Genomic DNA, 13,719 nt, shown 5'->3' with positions numbered 1-13,719 from the left:
AGAATGTTTAGGTTTTAACGAATAAATATGACGTAGCGAGTGACGTAATAATTTGAAAATAAACATTTCCAGCATAGAAGTAGCGCACCGACAGAACTATGTAGCATTATATGCTATTACAAGGCATGTATTAATTATAGTCGTTCAGGTATTCACGCCTAATTACTTCATGTAAAATATGAATGAAAAAAGTAATTATACGAAAAGCGACATAGCAGCTATTTTATGTGATTTATTTCTGGCGTTTGGCACAAACAACCAGAATTTTTACTGTACTGAATTAAACGCATACCACTGTGCAATCTCCCATAAAAGATTTTAGGGTCTGGGTATATTAGGGAAAACTAGAGAAATTTTCTGAAAAATTCTTAAAGAATCAGTTTTAGATTTCTCATCTTGCGCCTAATCACAAAAGGTAAATTTGTATTTTTTAAAGCATCTGCCAAAATCTCAACTTTCTCGAAGTACATTAATATAACTAAGCTTTTTTGAAGTGTCTAAGAATCAAAAAAAAACATTAGAAATCTGCGTGATTTATTCTTTTTCATAATGTCTCTATACAAATGCCAGTATTTCATTTGCCACGAATGCTTATAACATTTTGTTGCACTCTCGCCTCATGCTTATTTTATTCTTTCCTTATTTTCTTCTTTTCTTTTATCCCATTGAATTGATGAATGTAGACAGAGGGCTGTTGTGCATATAGGTTTCCTGTAGAAGTACTCGTAATTCACCGAAGATTATCAGAGGCTAATGGCCTTGGAGAAGCTAATGAGGCTCCCTGGTCTGAGAAATCTTATGTCGCCGGTAAACTATTTATTATTCTTCTAGATATTTAAATCTAGCGTGTGTGAGTTCTTCTCAGATGACGCGGTCTGTAGTTTATGCCTCCTCCAAATATAAACGGCATTTGAGGTTATTCGCAATATACTGGAGGTGGCATCTTAAGTGCCTATACCCAGTTAAAAGACTCCTCTTTAGCCAAATTTTGCATCTTTCTGTGCCTTAGCCTGTTTTATCCTAGGTGCTTCCGTTGGGGTCTCTCTATTAAACAGATGCGGCATTTATTGATACAACAGCTATACAGTTTGGTATGCCGATTTTAGGTTAAGGGGCATATCGGTAATTTCGCGGATACTTGTGTAGCAATAGAGTTTTTTTCCTCGTTACCAGTACTGTCTGAATAACCAGATACCCAGATCCTGCAGCTAGTTTCTCTAGGACCTTTATAAACTCCAGTACAAACTTGAGGCTCTCTTTTGAGCACTAATAATATCATTTCGCAGTTTCGACTAGTCGGTGGTCAGCTAAACCCATTCAGGCTTTTATTCTATTCGATGGAAAATATTTATTATCAAGCACACTATTTTCGATATGAATTCATCAACATTTGGTGTGATATCTTTGGGGATTTTATTATAAGACCCTTTGAATTACCAGCAATGCTAGATAGAGAAAGTTATAACACTTTTTAAGAAGTAATCTATCCATTCTTTTAGAATGTCTCTTTTTAATTAAGAGTTGTTACGAGTAAGTATATGCACGATGCTACATAGGCACTATACTCACTGGAAGTAAGAAAGTACGTAGACGCGTTTATCCTATAAATGGAGCGGTAAAGTTAATGAATAAAGGATCTTAACTGATTCTTATCTAGGGTCTACAGTCGGGGGCTCATTTATCGTAAATAACTGTTAGGAATTCGAGTAAAACCACAACTTTAGTATCTATTTTGATAATGTTAAATATAAAGCATTTAGAAGTTTAAGGCTTATAACCATGGAAAATTGAAAGGCTAGAATTTGCATTGCGTGAAACTATGGACAGTTTGTTTTCTTACAACATCTCTGATGCAATGATGCCAAATGTTTATGTAGAAGTGGCCAAAAAATACTTTATAATATTATAAAAATTTGTCAGGCACAAAACAGTTCTACTGTTCCTCTTTAATAAAACATAAAGTATTTTTTTAAATAAAATATGATAAGATATTATATAGATTATTAATAATAGATTATGTTTTCAATTATAAACATTATTGCCGTTTATAAACCCTTTGTGCGTTTTTTTGCCGTACTTCATTAGAGTAAAGCTGTCTAATAAAAATCATTTCTATGGAAATTAAATCTTTTATAATTATTATAGATTTCTTAATAAGTTTTTATTCTGGTTTATTTCTAGGGTCCCTATTCTACGTTTATGATGATGATTCTCCCTTGATATCATGTTATGACAGTATCGGTATTTACTTGGGAAAAGATTGGCTTGAATCGCCTTTTTCTTAAATCGCCTTTTGCTTGCGGTATTACTATTCCAATTTTTTTATAAGCAGTTCTAGGAATAAGAATATTAATGGTAAATAAGTAGTCCATTCTTGCAGTGGACTTAATAGTTAACTAAAAGTATTTCGGTCATCCTTCACTATTTATATATATTATATCTACATGTATTTAAAACCATTAATCCAACATCTTTCGGACATAGAAAATGTCCATAATCAGGTATTATATATACAGGTAACAATTAAGGGATTCTGCCAGACTTATACGTCTAGTGCCTCAGACAAGGTTAAATGGTTGAAACGAAGAAAATTAATAAAAATTGCATATTAAAATACATATGAATGGGACAAAACTCGGGTTCATTATAACCTAAAACTACATAATTAAAACAATAGGTCAATAATCTCCTTAATTGTTATAAACTATATAATTCCCTATTGATAGTCATTGTCTATGTGCAAAACATGTTGGATTAATGGTTTTGAATAAATCCGTAGCCGAAATACTTTCAGTTACTCATTAAGAATAATATTATTTTTTTTAAGATGTTATTTTTGCGCTAGGAATAAGATATATCTATTTATACTTTTTATTTTTAATCCAAAACCTAATACCAATGAGTTAAATTAGCATTATTATATGTACATACATACATACACATGTACATACATAGTACATACATACACTATGTACATACATAGCCGAAACGTTCCTTTTTTGAAAATGTATGTAAACTTGACAACTGAGAATCAGTGAATATGTTTGTAAACAAAACACCCCTCTCTTTATCCCTCCCTTTGTCTTTAAGCACATTGAAAGGTTTTTTTACTAATTCTAGTCTTTCAATGTTCTAAGCTTATAACTGATATAAGGGCTGTAAAATGCCTTTATAATGCTTTGTATAAAGTGTTCTAGAATATTATATAGTTATACATACAATATTCCAGTATATATGTAATAGTATCTTGCCTATTCCTCTAATACAGAAAGAATTAAAAAAAAACTAAAAGAGAAGATACAAAATAGATTTACTCTTCAAATACTCCTTTACAGTTCAAGATATTGCATATGAGATAAGACTGTTTCTGTGAAGCACTTAATATCATATATTACCAATCTCAGATTTAGGATCTTACCGAGAAAAACAACAGCAGCACTCTTGTACAAAAACTGATTGTGTCAGAAATTCATGTGTTCAGAAACATTATCATTTATCCATAGGTTATTTCATTAACTCCTATTGGTTTGAGTGTTCTTTACCTCCAATTTTTGAATCTTGATAAGCCTATTGTACTGCCTGAAAAGAATAGTAATTAAAAGAACTCGCTAAATAATAAAAAAAATATCGCTAAATAATAAATCGCTAAATAATAAATAAATTATAATAGCTGTACTAGTAAAAACCACCTAGTATCAATATACAATTTCGAATATTAGCGCGATCTTTAAAAAAATAGTAGAGAATAAATGCTGTGTAAATAAATGCTTCTAGTAGTATATACGTGTGTAGTAAATCAGTTTACTATTTGTATGCATCAAGTGTCTTTTAATTCACACCTAAAAGAGCAATAAACCGCTACAATATAAACTTAAAAATGTTGATGTTTCGCTCTTTTAAGTTACGATAGCTTCTGCTTTGAGACAAGAAACGTTCAGGTTATAAATTTGCTTAGGAAAATTTTATTGACATCACCGTATGTTTGCTACTCCTTTATGTACTGGATGTAATATTGACCTGGGTTTTATTTCACCTTTTAAGGCCCAATCGCTCATTGACTTAGCATAAATCCTATTCCCGATTAGGATTTGTGAAAGAGCAGTAAGAGGTTTTCAACTAAGCCAAGAAATGATAGGAACACTTTTAAAGTATTTATCACCTAGTATTTATATTTTGAAGTATTCACTTTAAAAGACAATTCCATTTAAAGAAGAATCCACTTAATGAACAAAGATTTAGGCATAAGGTCGCACAAGAGAATTAAAAAACTTAAATGGCTAATATAGCAAAAGATAATGTAAAGCAACGTTAACAATATAGTAACCAAATATATACATAGAGTGGTCAATAATGTAGGTATAACTCCTTCCTCCTAGGATTAAAACAAAAGGGATGTGTTTGTTTTAACATTCTTGGTGACGTCTTTCTTCCGTTCAGGATCTGGATTTTCTTTTAACTTAGACACTGCAAACGCTATGCAACACAGGATGCAGCGTGACTCTAGTTGTGGCAAAACTTCATCTAGGTAATTCAGGAAGAGTCTTAACTATTGCTTGATCTTAAAGTGCGTTGATCAGAATAGGATTAATAGACTTGAGCTGAATCGTTTTAGTAAGTAAGTATAATTCTTTATCAGCAAACGAAAGTTTTTCTTCATTCCAAAATTGAGATCCTACTGACTGCGCCAGATGTTTTCTTTTATGCAATGCACGTTTTAAGAAGAGTATTTTATTTAACAGTAAATACAAGCAGCAATAATGGTGCAGCGAAGATCAAAACATGCCGGTACAAGACAATTATAAGTTTAAATGGCTAATACAGTAAAAGATAAAGTAAAGCAACGTCAACAATATAGTCGGTAAATATATACATATATGTGAATATAATGAAAACATCATTACAGTTTTTTTAATTACCTGTTTTTAAGTATTGATCTTTTACTATAAGCTGTCAAACAAATTTAATTTTGTTCCGAGAAACGAGATTAATTATTTGTTAAAATCTCTTATTATTGTATGTTTAAAATCAAATAGCTTATACTTCTTTCATATACAATAATTAATATCAGCAGGCATCAAAAAGTAGTCGAAGATCATTAACATATCAATGCTAATACACGTCAACGAGGAAATAATATATTTTATTTATTTAACGAGTGGACATTTGGGACGATATTAGTATGCTAACTTGGACATGAATTACGAAATACAGTTATTTAAATCTTTATTAGGATGAGAAAAATAAAGAGACGCAGGTTCTTTTGGTACGACCTAAAGCGAGTTCAGATTTTATTTATGACTCTTCTCGTGTGGAGAAACTAAATAAAATCGACAATATGTTGGTTAATAAAAAATCATATTTTATTAGCGTCGTACGATATTTATTGAAAAAGTGACAAAAAAAAATGTTTCTATTTTTTTCCCTAATGAAAAATCATTTTCTTCTATTTCTTGTGCGTTAATATTTTTTTAATATGGGTTGCTTTATAAAACTTTTCAATATTATTTTGGTACTTGAAGAGCTACAGACGACAAACTTTACAAACCATAAAATATTCAAGGAACAATTCAGAAGATGTTTTCCTTTTATTTAACTCCTAAGCCTTTTTACTTAAATAACGTTTAACCAATATTAAACGTTTTTACTGACAATTCTACTACACCATGCTAATATGTTCATTTTTTAAAACATGCTCTAGAAAACAAATTAATAATTATTGTTCTTTAAAATAAATTAGCTTATTAGTGTACAGTTCCCTAATAGACATAAAATAGGTACAATCATTCATATCATATATTCATATTAAAATCTATAGGTTTATTACTATGATATTACCTAACACTTGCCAAAATGATTCAAGGATGGTACGAGTATATAATATCAGCAATTCGTTCCATTTAAAGATAGAATTTATCGATGCAGGAGAGTCCCCTGCTGAAATATTTCGTGATCTCAGTGGGGCATTCGATTATGTTAATTATAACAACATTTAATGATTATTAGGAAATATAGGTATTGTTGGTTTCTGTGAATAGTACAGTTCTTGTAAGTTATAGTGAAAGTATCCTAGGTTTTAGTTATTTATTCGTTAATAAATTTTACAATTTTAATTTAGATGTTCTTTACGTAAAATTACTTTATCTGGTACCGGGACTGGAAATAACTATAATATTATTGTTAAAAATTATATATATTACATATTTTTAGATAGCGGGTATTCCGAATTCGAGCCTCACATTGAGATCTTGCAAACCGTCGAAGATACAAAGGTAAATTATAGCAAAGTTGCGTAATTTGATGCTTAATAAAATTTCGTTTAAAAGTTTTAAAAAATCCCTATATAATTTTTTTTTTAAATTAGTCCTTTATATTCTTGAATGTTAATTTTTCCTTCCTAATTTTACATTGTCTAACTTTTCTCTTTCAGCAAAAGTTCCTAAGACCGTGAAAATTTCGAAATCTTTTGGCAATTGCTAAAATAAATATTTCTTTCGGTTTAACGCAATTTTTTAGGCCTTTTTGATTTTTTATCATTTCTTTAATTTTTTTTAAAAATAATTAAAAAATTATAGCTGTGCAAATTATTTTCTAAATTACAAAGAACTCCTACTATAATACCGATCACCCACTCTAACTTTAAGTCACTGCACAGTACTAAAACCGTTCTATCTAAAGTAACTGTTAATATCTTGATCTCTAATGACCTGTGTAACCAAAAATTCTGTTTCTTAATTACAGTAAAACATGTGATAATGTCAATTATCAATTGATGTTCAAAAAGCTTAAGGATTTTGATTTTAACGAAAATGCCTTTAACTAAGTCAAAGACTATCTCTTTAATAAAAAACAAAGAGTGGTTTTTGATAGAGTACTATTACGGAATGTCTACACTGATCAGATGTTTCTCATGAGAGCATTCTTGGCCTTTTATTGTTTTCATCAATATGTAAATGGTTTTTAGCTTCATTATAGTTATTTATTTCAGAAGGCTCATTTACCAGAAGCTCAAAAGCACAACTTCTGCTGGTAATAGACTTCTGCCAGAATCTGGCTGTTATTTTTAATAGTTACCTAAGATTTAAAGGAACATGCTTCACTCATTATTTAAAAAAGCTTTTAAAAATTAGGGACCCTTTATATACACCGAACTTCAATATACATCGTATGTATACATCGAACTTTTTCCACCCAGAATAAATTAGGATTAAATAATTTTTTAATTTTGTCCTATGTGAGTTACTCTATTATTGTTTACTGCTTTTCTATTATAGAGTAGGGTTTGTTTGGAACATTTTTAAAATAGTTAAAGATTAGCCTAAGATTCTGTTAAGGCTTAAAAAAATACTATCGCTCTGAAAGTTACATTTACTCTGGATGATTAAAACTCCCAAAAAAATTTAAGGTTCATTTAAGTACTCTTATTCATAAGGTAAGTAATAATCTTCAATCTATACAAAAAAATAATTACTAATATTTAAAAACACAAAACCTCCCTTTTGAAATGGTCATTCAGTTATAATGCAGCCAAGTACTATAATGTTTTACCTAGTAGTTGTTTCATTATAATTTCGAATGCGTTGTGCCTGTGTTTGTACATTAATAGTAGTTATGTATCTTTACTTATCTCTCCCTTGATCTGCTATTTCGCCAACTATATAATAATTTATTTATTTAGATTTAAGATTTTTTTATTATATATTGTATTATGTGGATAGCCATTTAAGTTATGCACACTAATATTTTCATATTTATTTAGAATTATACAAAAAAAATCGTTCTATTTCAAAGTGTTTGTTTTTGATTTCTGATGCATATTTTAAGTTTTCACAAAACTTTTGCAGATATGTCATAAATATTTAAATAATTAGAATACTTTATAGCTTCTCGCTATTTCCATTCGATCTCGACGAAAAGTATACGCGATATAAAGAACATTCACTAGACCGTATCAAATACACATTAAATGAAGAAATTATGAAGCAGTTTTAAATAATCTCAACAGGTTTTCACCTCCTGCCTCGAAAAGTCGTTCTGCGTTTTGTAGTAGCGGTACGAGGAGCGACCGCTTGCTTTCTTATCTAATGATCTCGGATTTTCATTCAGAAAACGGGAATTTTGCTTGACATTATTATTTATTAATCGTCGCGCTTATAGGTTTCTTGATTGCATAAGCAGCAATTTAATATTATATTAGAAATATTCCTTTAAGGACGTCCTTTATTAAAGGCATTAATTTAAATTTAGTGGACTTCTATAGAATCGCAATAAACCTTAAGCAAGATTTAACGGCTCATAAATTCGTATTAAGGTCTCTATTAAGATCTACAACCATAATTAAGACAATTAAATTAAAGATTATAAAACCTATTGAGTGGTCGTGCAAAGCTTATGTCACTGCCGATTATTTTTATGGTTCTGAAAAGTTTCCGGCAGTCGTATAATTCTTCCGTAAAGTAAATACAAAAATATTATGAAGTATATTGTAATTTACAATAATTTGCATAAAAACTGATAAAAGTCATAAATTAAGGCAAGTGTTTAATGTTCAATTTAAAAGCCATGCAAATGGGACAATAAATCTCGACAATTAGGCAGCAACTTCAGTTTAAGTGCCCCGGCTAGTTAGAAACAGGAACTTATTAAGATATTAAGTGTTTTCTTGAACACCCCATAAATACTTCAACGAGGTGATGTCTGGGGGATTATGTAATTGACCACCATAGGAGAACAGAAAAAGTAGGAGCAACTATATGAAAGGTTGTCTTGTAATTTATTTGTAGTTTCTTTTTATAATCTACAAGAGAATATTTTAGAATCTGCAATGCTTAAATTCTAGTTTTAGGTTATAAAAATATTGATTATTGAAGCTTAAGCAAAGACCCTCTTGATTTGTTTATTCGATGTGAAGTGCCTGCCAAGTATCTTTTAATTTTTTGAATTATAAAATAGTCACTTAAGATCGAGAGTATGGTGAGTAACTTAAAATTTTTTATTTGTTTGGAAAGTTCTTGTTTTTGGTCAGATTAAGGCCAAAAAAAATGTAAAATCAAGAAAATTTTTCGATTTTGTCCCACTACCGATTTGTATTAATTGTGGGAACTTTACAACCAAAGTCTATACATTCAGACCAACTAATAAAGTCCATATATCTAGTATTAAATATAAAGACTAAGTCTATATGTTTCAATTATTGACTTTGGACTAACTAAGTAAGCATCTTGTCGGCGGATTTGGTTATAGGCTGGCATCGAACTACTATAATGTTCCTACCCACAGTTTATATTCCTTTAACCTGGCCAGGTGTGCCTAGCTTAAAGTAGTATATATATTTTTAAGAAGTTCTTGACAAAAGATCCACAAATATTGCTATAAGTGCTTTGGTAATTTTGGCAAAACAAATACCATATAGTTGGTAAATACCTGTTTCATATTTTTTTACGAAAAATTCCACAAATGCTAATTATTTAAAAAAAATTATAATTGACGCCAAGACAACAGCGAACTTCATAAATGACATTAATATATTACTTGATACTTTAAACTCAAGCACTCTAAAATCGTACCAAGCATTTATGGAGACGAAAAAACAGGAAACATTTTTACATAAAATGGATAAATAGAAGTGTCATATAAGAATAAAATATGACAAAAAAATAAATAAAGAAATAGAAAAGGATGTGACCAAAGCATTAAGATTTATTTATGACTGGATATTAACGATTTTGTCAATTTTAAAATTATGGGAAGTGATGAAAAGAAAGGGTGATACCGTTAATTGAATAACAGGTTATTCAATTATTAGGTTATCCTATATTTATAGGGTATCCTATTATTCAATTAAAAAAAATTTAAAATTTACCTTCAGAAGAAGGCATTGCATTAGTATATTATAGTGCAGGTAGATATTCATTACGTAATTATGTACGTAAGCATACATGTTCCATTTGCGTTGATTTTTGCAAAAACGTTATTGGTGGATATTCAGGATAGGAAACCCTTGCCCAAATTTACCGTACTAATACCTTTTTCTTTATTTATAAAAATAAGAATTTATTACACCCTTAAATTTGCAAATAGGACAGTGAGAATAAATAGGGAACACAAAAGGGAAGATCTCAAGCTGAAAATTTTAAAAAGTTTATAATTTATAAAATGAATATTTACTGTTAAGTAACCAGATAATAATAAAAATGTCTTTTTTATATAAATATATTTTTTTATTATATGTTTTAATACATTTTTTCCATTTAAGGTTATTGAGTATTATTAGTTATGTTAGAATTAAGTATATATACGTTCTGAAATCCAATTGCTTTTTTATTGATATTAATTTTTCCGCATTTTCAACCGTTACACACATATGTGTTGATGTTGCTTGATGATTGAAGTGAAACCCTTTGATGCGTATTAAAAATACCAAGCATATTTCATCTTATATACGTTATGTACTTAATTTAACATTTTCTAATATTAATTAACCAAAATTCATATTAGCATAAGTAATCTTAAAATAATATACTACTACCCCCCGTTAACGGATTTCCCATGAGAATTTTGCAAAGGCGTCTTGTATCCTATCGATCGATGCACGCAAACATTATTTATGACTGCATGCAAAAAAGGGGGCATTTTGAGAAGAACAAGAGAGTGATCTAAGTTTTTGGAATATACAGACTTCGCTATTGCCATAACCGTCTCATCGAAGTACTAAATTTTTGCTTTTTCCGGAGCACTTTCTTTTGAAACAATGCCTTGAAAATCAAAATATTCATTATATTGACCATGACCCTGATTACCATTTAGTCCTTTTGCTGCCGGGACAAGCACACTAAATGATTATCGAGCTCATACTGCTTACAAGGGTATTTAATTTAGTGGATAATGGATAGCCAAGAGGGCTATTATGGATAGAGGTCTTCTAATGGGTCCATAATGCACTTCTCAATGACGTTGCCTACGGTTTATTTCTCCTGCCAATACTAATGACACTTTCTAACCAAGGTTGTTCGCAATAACTAGGGTGAAGATATAGTAACTTGAATGCTAAGATACAGTTAAAAAACCAGTCACTCATTTCACCTCTCTTTCACGCCTTTTTTGTTGTGAGTCTTAGCTTGCCTCATGCCAGATACCTCTGTCCAGCTCCGAGGTGTCTTACACTGGGAGATGACAACCATAGGTTCAGAGCCTATCGATAGTTTTCCACTAAAAACAGAATTTTCGGCCACCGAGCCTAAACCAGACCCTAACCTAAAACTACAGCAAAATAAACAGTACAAGTTTTAAAAATCCACACACCTTCAGAAACGATTCACTAGAGTAGAATATTTCTAAAGTTGCGTTCTGACATAATATATCGAACGATTGGCTGAAATACAAGATCTTGGGGATTATATTTTATTCTAACAAGACAAACTTATTGTCCAAACAACGCAGATTTCAATGACAAAACTACGGCAGTTTCATGGGCACCTCATCTCTTCAAGCGGTGATTTAGGATGGCCGACGAGACCATCAGATTATAACATTTGTAATTTTTTCCGGTTTTAACCGGTTTGAAAGGAATGAAAATTCAGAATTTAAGATGAAATCCCAGGACCATAAAGAACCTAAAAGTTGCAGAAATGTCACAAGACATATTGGTCCTCCAACTTACAGAGTCTCGTGCAAAAAACTATCCTTTGTTTGGTTGGACAATCTATTCCAAGTTTAAAAAGAAAAGTTATTTTCTCATTAAACTTTTTATTATCAGCAGTCTTGTGTAAATTGTTATTATTATACTAAACACAATAATTTAAACAGAAAACCCAAATTACGGAACACCAATTAATGTTTTTACAAAGTTTTTATAAAAGTGCATTTAATTGCTGCTCTTCTGTAATATAATACAACGTCACAAATACTAAAACTAAAATAAATATTTAAAAAAAATGTCCAATAAAAACAACGATAATATTTTAGTTTTATTTGATAATTTCTTAATGTAATTATTTAATTAAAATTTTAAAAAGTTTTCTAGTTAATTTTAGTTTAATAGATACACTAGTTATTAAAAATGCATAACTTAAATGGGTACTAAATTAATATATTCGATAAAAACTTAACTTCTTACTAAAAAAGTTTAAAATAATTAAGAAAAGTACTCCTTTTAAGTAAGTAATGTAACATATTATTACAGAAAACTTAAGAATACACTTTCTAGTAAATTATATGATATTCTATAAATTATATGGTAAATTACAAATTACATAGTTCAAGTAATTTCCCTATTAATCAGGATTTTATCATTAGTTGTTTCGAGAAGGGCTCAGGCTGACTCTCTTTACATAGACTTTTCTTAGACTTTTAAAAGAGTTGACCTGACTCTCTCTGGCCAGGCTAAATGCATTTGATAAAGGTGGAAACATGCTGCAGTGGCTTGAGAGCGTTTTAAAAGGTAGCGTACAAGCTTTACAGCATGACATAACTTTGTCCTATAACATCTAAGTTTTATTAGGAATGCGATACTGTAACTTAATTTTATTTAATCGGTTTGATAGTGACTTATTGGTAATATTTAGTTAGCAGTTTTTATTTAGGTTAAGGAAAATATTATTGAAAACTTGAGATTGATCGAAGTTTGATCAGGTATTTACCATATTCGTATTAATAAACAAATTATTGAGGTCAGTCAATGCGACTCAGGTGAAAGTTAAATATGACGTTGTCAATAAAAAGAGTGTGTTCCTGATATTAAAGAGTATTCCTGGCGTAAGCGTATTTTAGAAAGGGGTATATTCCTAAGTCACGTTACAATTAGTGTCAAACGGGGCATATCTGGAGACCCAATTTAGTGGACGCATTTAACTAGACGTCAGGCCAAGATGAAATTTGAGACATTAATAAAGACGCTAATATTAAAATAGTTTGAGAACAGGATAAGAAACAAGTGGAACGAGATCATACGTAAGAAAAGCGAGATAAGAGACATCAGGAGGAAGAAGAGGAACGAGACAAAGAAGTCGTCCATTTTGTCTTTAAAATTCTTAATTTTTAGAAAAAACTACTAGAACTAGTCAAGTTTGAGGCTTTTGTAGCTTTTTGTAGACATAAAACCTTAAGACTATGAGAGACAACCTAAAGAAAGGAAATTAAGAACGGGATAGAAAATCTGTTAAAGGCCATGAAAGAATATTACAGAACCTAAAAATGAGCAATAAGAACGTGAAGAAACACAAAGAAGAACAAGCGAAACAAGACCGATAACAGGAGAAACAAAATTTACAACTTCGAGAAGATTTTGACAAAATAAAGAGAATTAATGACCCATTTCGAAGCTACTGTTGAAGAGGAATTTGAAAAAGTACATAAAAATATGATTACGAGAAATAAAAGTAAGGCGTGTCCCCGTTCATTTCGAAAAAAAGGTAATCGTAAGCTATGCTCGAGAGTTAAAGCTGCAGAACTCTTGAGAATATTGCCATCTGAGAATCTGGTGAGTAGCGTAGAGACGAAATACCATGAAAATCATCTACAATAGATGCATCATGCCCAAATAAAAACTAGGATACAAGAACGTGATGAAAGTCTATAACAGTTTAAGGTCAATGTTACTCGGTTAGTAAAACTGGCTTACGCTTTCACCTCAAGTCTTGAGAACAAATCTCTATAAGTTGTTCTATTGACGAAGTTCAAGAATCCTGCTCGAAGAATGACTTACCATAAAAGTATTTTGAAAGT

General features: G+C 30.4%; 1 protein-coding gene across 4 annotated transcripts in view; it reads right to left on the bottom strand.

The window, feature by feature from the left end:
• LOC126738566 (uncharacterized) overlaps positions 1-13,719 on the bottom strand; it is a 306,318-nt gene that overhangs the window by 216,347 nt on the left and 76,252 nt on the right. The window contains exon 3 of one of the 4 annotated variants that reach the window (XM_050443955.1): positions 3,543-3,579. The exons of 2 other annotated variants lie outside the window; for them this stretch is intronic. The gene's annotated coding sequence lies outside the window, so the exon portion shown is untranslated. Of the gene's footprint in view, positions 1-3,418; positions 3,493-3,542; positions 3,580-13,719 lie in introns of those variants that run through there. One more of the 4 variants, XM_050443958.1, reaches the window with a different exon arrangement.

Source organism: Anthonomus grandis, chromosome 7 (genome assembly GCF_022605725.1).
Source record: "Anthonomus grandis grandis chromosome 7, icAntGran1.3, whole genome shotgun sequence".
NCBI lineage: Eukaryota > Metazoa > Arthropoda > Insecta > Coleoptera > Curculionidae > Anthonomus > Anthonomus grandis.
Note: the sequence above shows the minus strand (reverse complement) of the source record. Positions and strands in the feature narration are given on the sequence as shown.